Here is a 6404-nt window from a genome sequence, read left to right on the forward strand (position 1 = left end):
GAGACCCAGAACAGTGCGAGCGGATTGGCCAATGCCAACATTGCCTGCGCAGTGACGTAAATGCGCCAGCCAGTAGCGTGCCTCGGCTACCCAGCAGGTAACGTGGGTTAGGCCGTCCCTGGGTGAGAACCTAGCTGTCACCCTGACAGGGCGGGACTGTACCTGGCGCTGACGTCAGGTGTTACATACAGGTGAGCGGAGGGCCAGTGACGGCTGTGTGAGAACCTAGCTGTCACCCTGACAGGGAGGGACTGTACCTGGCACTGACGTCAGGTGTACATACAGGTGAGCGAGGGCCAGTGACTGCTGTGTGAGAACCTAGCTGTCACCCTGACAGGGGGGGACTGTACCTGGCGCTGACGTCAGGTGTACATACAGGTGAGCAGAGGGCCAGTGACGACTGTATGAGAACCTAGCTGTCATCCTGACAGGGAGGGACTGTACCTGGCACTGACCTCAGGTGTTACATACAGGTGAGCGAGGGCCAGTGACGGCTGTGTGAGAACCTAGCTGTCACCCTGACAGGGACGGACTGTACCTGGCGCTGACCTCAGGTGTACATACAGGTGAGCAGAGGGCCAGTAACGACTGTGTGAGAACCTAGCTGTCATCCTGACAGGGAGGGACTGTACCTGGCACTGACCTCAGGTGTTACATACAGGTGAGCGAGGGCCAGTGACGGCTGTGTGAGAACCTAGCTGTCACCCTGACAGAGAGAGACTGTACCTGGCACTGACGTCAGGTGTTACATACAGGTGACCAGAGGGCCAGTGACGGCTGTGTGAGAACCTAGCTGTCACCCTGACAGGGCGGGACTGTACCTGGCGCTGACGTCAGGTGTTACATACAGGTGAGCGGAGGGCCAGTGACGGCTGTGTGAGAACCTAGCTGTCACCCTGACAGGGAGGGACTGTACCTGGCACTGACGTCAGGTGTACATACAGGTGAGCGAGGGCCAGTGACTGCTGTGTGAGAACCTAGCTGTCACCCTGACAGGGGGGACTGTACCTGGCACTGACGTCAGGTGTTACATACAGGTGAGCAGAGGGCCAGTGACGACTGTATGAGAACCTAGCTGTCATCCTGACAGGGAGGGACTGTACCTGGCACTGACCTCAGGTGTTACATACAGGTGAGCGAGGGCCAGTGACGGCTGTGTGAGAACCTAGCTGTCACCCTGACAGAGAGAGACTGTACCTGGCACTGACGTCAGGTGTTACATACAGGTGACCAGAGGGCCAGTGACGGCTGTGTGAGAACCTAGCTGTCACCCTGACAGGGCGGGACTGTACCTGGCGCTGACGTCAGGTGTTACATACAGGTGAGCGGAGGGCCAGTGACGGCTGTGTGAGAACCTAGCTGTCACCCTGACAGGGAGGGACTGTACCTGGCACTGACGTCAGGTGTACATACAGGTGAGCGAGGGCCAGTGACTGCTGTGTGAGAACCTAGCTGTCACCCTGACAGGGGGGGACTGTACCTGGCGCTGACGTCAGGTGTACATACAGGTGAGCAGAGGGCCAGTGACGACTGTATGAGAACCTAGCTGTCATCCTGACAGGGAGGGACTGTACCTGGCACTGACCTCAGGTGTTACATACAGGTGAGCAAGGGCCAGTGACGGCTGTGTGAGAACCTAGCTGTCACCCTGACAGGGACGGACTGTACCTGGCGCTGACCTCAGGTGTACATACAGGTGAGCAGAGGGCCAGTAACGACTGTGTGAGAACCTAGCTGTCATCCTGACAGGGAGGGACTGTACCTGGCACTGACCTCAGGTGTTACATACAGGTGAGCGAGGGCCAGTGACGGCTGTGTGAGAACCTAGCTGTCACCCTGACAGAGAGAGACTGTACCTGGCACTGACGTCAGGTGTTACATACAGGTGACCAGAGGGCCAGTGACGGCTGTGTGAGAACCTAGCTGTCACCCTGACAGGGAGGGACTGTACCTGGCACTGACGTCAGGTGTACATACAGGTGAGCGAGGGCCAGTGACTGCTGTGTGAGAACCTAGCTGTCACCCTGACAGGGGGGGACTGTACCTGGCGCTGACGTCAGGTGTACATACAGGTGAGCGAGGGCCAGTGACAGCTGTGTGAGAACCTAGCTGTCATCCTGACAGGGAGGGACTGTACCTGGCGCTGACCTCAGGTGTTACATACAGGTGAGCGGAGGGCCAGTGACGGCTGTGTGAGAACTTAGCTGTCATCCTGACAGGGACGGACTGTACCTGGCGCTGACCTCAGGTGTTACATACAGGTGACCGGAGGGCCAGTGACGGCGGTGTGAGAACCTAGCTGTCACCCAGACAGGGAGAGACTGTACCTGGCGCTGACCTTAGGTGTTACATACAGGTGACTGGAGGGCCAGTGACGGCTGTGTGAGAACCTAGCTGTCACCCTGACAGGGAGGGACTGTACCTGGCGCTGACCTCAGGTGTTACATACAGGTGAGCGGAGGGCCAGTGATGACTGTGTGAGAACCTAGCTGTCACCCTGACAGGGAGGGACTGTACCTGGCGCTGACCTCAGGTGTTACATACAGGTGACTGGAGGGACAGTGACGAATGTGTGAGAACCTAGCTGTCACCCTGACAGGGAGGGACTGTACCTGGCGCTGACCTCAGGTGTTACATACAGGTGAGCGGAGGGCCAGTGATGACTGTGTGAGAACCTAGCTGTCATCCTGACAGGGAGGGACTGTACCTGGCGCTGACCTCAGGTGTTACATACAGGTGAGCGGAGGGCCAGTGATGACTGTGTGAGAACCTAGCTGTCATCCTGACAGGGAGGGACTGTACCTGGCGCTGACCTCAGGTGTTACATACAGGTGACTGGAGGGACAGTGACGAATGTGTGAGAACCTAGCTGTCACCCTGACAGGGAGGGACTGTACCTGGCGCTGACCTCAGGTGTTACATACAGGTGAGCGGAGGGCCAGTGATGACTGTGTGAGAACCTAGCTGTCATCCTGACAGGGAGGGACTGTACCTGGCGCTGACCTCAGGTGTTACATACAGGTGACTGGAGGGACAGTGACGAATGTGTGAGAACCTAGCTGTCACCCTGACAGGGAGGGACTTTACCTGGCGCTGACCTCAGGTGTTACATACAGGTGACCAGAGGGCCAGTGACGACTGTGTGAGAACCTAGCTGTCACCCTGACAGGGAGGGACTGTACCTGGCGCTGACCCCAGGTGTTACATACAGGTGACCAGGGGGCCAGTGACGGCTGTATGAGAACCTAGCTGTCACCCTGACAGGGAGGGACTGTACCTGGCGCTGACCTCAGGTGTTACATACAGGTGAGCGGAGGGCCAGTGACGACTGTATGAGAACCTAGCTGTCACCCTGACAGGGAGGGACTGTACCTGGCGCTGACCTCAGGTGTTACATACAGGTGAGCGGAGGGCCAGTGATGACTGTGTGAGAACCTAGCTGTCACCCTGACAGGGAGGGACTGTACCTGGCGCTGACCTCAGGTGTTACATACAGGTGAGCGGAGGGCCAGTGATGACTGTGTGAGAACCTAGCTGTCACCCTGACAGGGAGGGACTGTACCTGGCGCTGACCTCAGGTGTTACATACAGGTGAGCGGAGGGCCAGTGATGACTGTGTGAGAACCTAGCTGTCACCCTGACAGGGAGGGACTGTACCTGGCGCTGACCTCAGGTGTTACATACAGGTGAGCGGAGGGCCAGTGACGACTGTATGAGAACCTAGCTGTCACCCTGACAGGGAGGGACTGTACCTGGCGCTGACCTCAGGTGTTACATACAGGTGAGCGGAGGGCCAGTGATGACTGTGTGAGAACCTAGCTGTCACCCTGACAGGGAGGGACTGTACCTGGCGCTGACCTCAGGTGTTACATACAGGTGAGCGGAGGGCCAGTGATGACTGTGTGAGAACCTAGCTGTCATCCTGACAGGGAGGGACAGTACCTGGCGCTGACCTCAGGTGTTACATACAGGTGACTGGAGGGACAGTGACGAATGTGTGAGAACCTAGCTGTCACCCTGACAGGGAGGGACTTTACCTGGCGCTGACCTCAGGTGTTACATACAGGTGACCAGAGGGCCAGTGACGGCTGTGTGAGAACCTAGCTGTCACCCTGACAGGGAGGGACTGTACCTGGCACTGACCTCAGGTGTTACATACAGGTGAGCGGAGGGGCAGTGACGACTGTGTGAGAACCTAGCTGTCACCCTGACAGGGAGGGACTGTACCTGGCACTGACCTCAGGTGTTACATACAGGTGAGCGGAGGGCCAGTGACGGCTGTTGTGCCCTGTGTTATGGACCAAGCTGACAGGGAGTTTAGTGTGCGCATCACCCGGGGGCTCTGAATGCTGCCCGCTGTCACCCTGGGTACATTAGGCAGAGTACAGGGCTTCTCTCTCACGTGTCCTCCTGTTTCTGGCTGACCGCACACCGGTCACAAAGTGTCATCTAAGGAGGGAAACAGAGGGAGTCAGCTCGATCCCGGGAGCTGCTAGTCCTCTGAAAGGAATTTTTAAAAGTTAAATAAAACTTAGTAAAAATAGAAAAAAAACAACAACTTTTATTTAAAATAAAGTAATATGGTGTCATTTATAATAGTGGTGTAAAGTAGAACGTGGCTTAGTTGTCTATAGCAACCAATCATCTCACAAAAAAAACAGAAACAGCTCGACAGAAAAATATAAAAAATTGTGGATCTGTGAATGTGAGAACACAAAAATCATTTTTTTCCTATAAAACATGCTTTATTCAGCAAACCTCTGACAACGTGAAAAAAAAAAAACTTGGTAGAACTGAAGTTTTTTCCATTCCCTGCGAAATGCTGCAACATGTTTTGTGTTTTGGGGTCAGTGGCGATCAGAATGCATGTGGCTTTCCGATAGGACTTTATGAATGGCAGAAGAAATACACACAAAGGAAGGGTACTTTCACATATAGTGGCAGGGGAGTCTGGCATGCTGTTCCAGCAGGTAAACAGCCTGTCGGATTAGTCCTGCCGCTAGTTCACGTGTGCCCCCGGACTGTCGCATCGTCCCCACGCGCCGAGAGGCATCCGGACTAAAAGTACTGCATTCACTTGCCGGAGTCCCCTGCCGGTTTGTTTTGTGGACCGTATGCGGAACCATTTACTTCAATGGGTCAGCAAAAAAAAACAGTTACACCTAACTTCCCAACCAGGCTGTGCCGCACCTAACCTCCCAACCAGGCTGTGCCGCACCTAACCTCCCAACCAGGCTGTGCCGCACCTAACCTCCCAACCAGGCTGTGCCGCACCTAACCTCCCAACCAGGCTGTGCCGCACCTAACCTCCCAACCAGGCTGTGCCGCACCTAACCTTCCAACCAGGCTGTGCCGCACCTAACCTCCCAACCAGGCTGTGCCGCACCTAACCTCCCAACCAGGCTGTGCCGCACCTAACCTCCCAACCAGGCTGTGCCGCACCTAACCTTCCAACCAGGCTGTGCCGCACCTAACCTCCCAACCAGGCTGTGCCGCACCTAACCTCCCAACCAGGCTGTGCCGCACCTAACCTCCCAACCAGGCTCTGCACACCTAACCTCCCAACCAGGCTGTGCTGCACCTAACCTCCCAACCAGGCTGTGCCGCACCTAACCTCCCAACCAGGCTGTGCCGCACCTAACCTCCCAACCAGGCTGTGCCGCACCTAACCTTCCAACCAGGCTGTGCCGCACCTAACCTCCCAACCAGGCTGTGCCGCACCTAACCTCCCAACCAGGCTGTGCCGCACCTAACCTCCCAACCAGGCTCTGCCGCACCTAACCTCCCAACCAGGCTGTGCCGCACCTAACCTCCCAACCAGGCTGTGCCGCACCTAACCTCCCAACCAGGCTGTGCCGCACCTAACCTCGCAAACATAGTAAGGTCTTATATTATTATTCATTATTATTATATTATTCTTTATTATAGTATTGCCTTCTATTACAGTTTAAACGAGAGAAAAAAAATTGATAAAAAAAACATTTATGTGTCTTATGTGTCTCATTTATGTATCAAACTGGTGTAAAGTAGAACTGGCTTTGTTGCCCATAGCAACCAATCAGATCCCACTTTTCATTTTTCACAGCTCTTTTGGAAAATGAAAATTGGAATCTGATTGGTTGCTATGGGTAACCTTTACACCAGTTTGATAAATCTCCCCCATTATCTCTACATACAAGGCTGAGAACTTATCACTAAGATATATCCTTTCCACACAGAGAAAACAGTTTTTTCTACTCTCAGAAAGCTGACACATATCACTGGTGTCTGCATCAGCATTTATTGTGCCTGTGAATAAAGCAGTAATATGTAGATTGCTTTCTGAGCAGATCTCAGTGTATGAAATCTATGATATTACTAGCACACAGCTCCAGGACAGGGCTCTGCCCTCAGCCTGATGTTTA

This window comes from Bufo gargarizans, chromosome 9, assembly GCF_014858855.1.
Source record: "Bufo gargarizans isolate SCDJY-AF-19 chromosome 9, ASM1485885v1, whole genome shotgun sequence".
Classification (NCBI taxonomy): domain Eukaryota; kingdom Metazoa; phylum Chordata; class Amphibia; order Anura; family Bufonidae; genus Bufo; species Bufo gargarizans.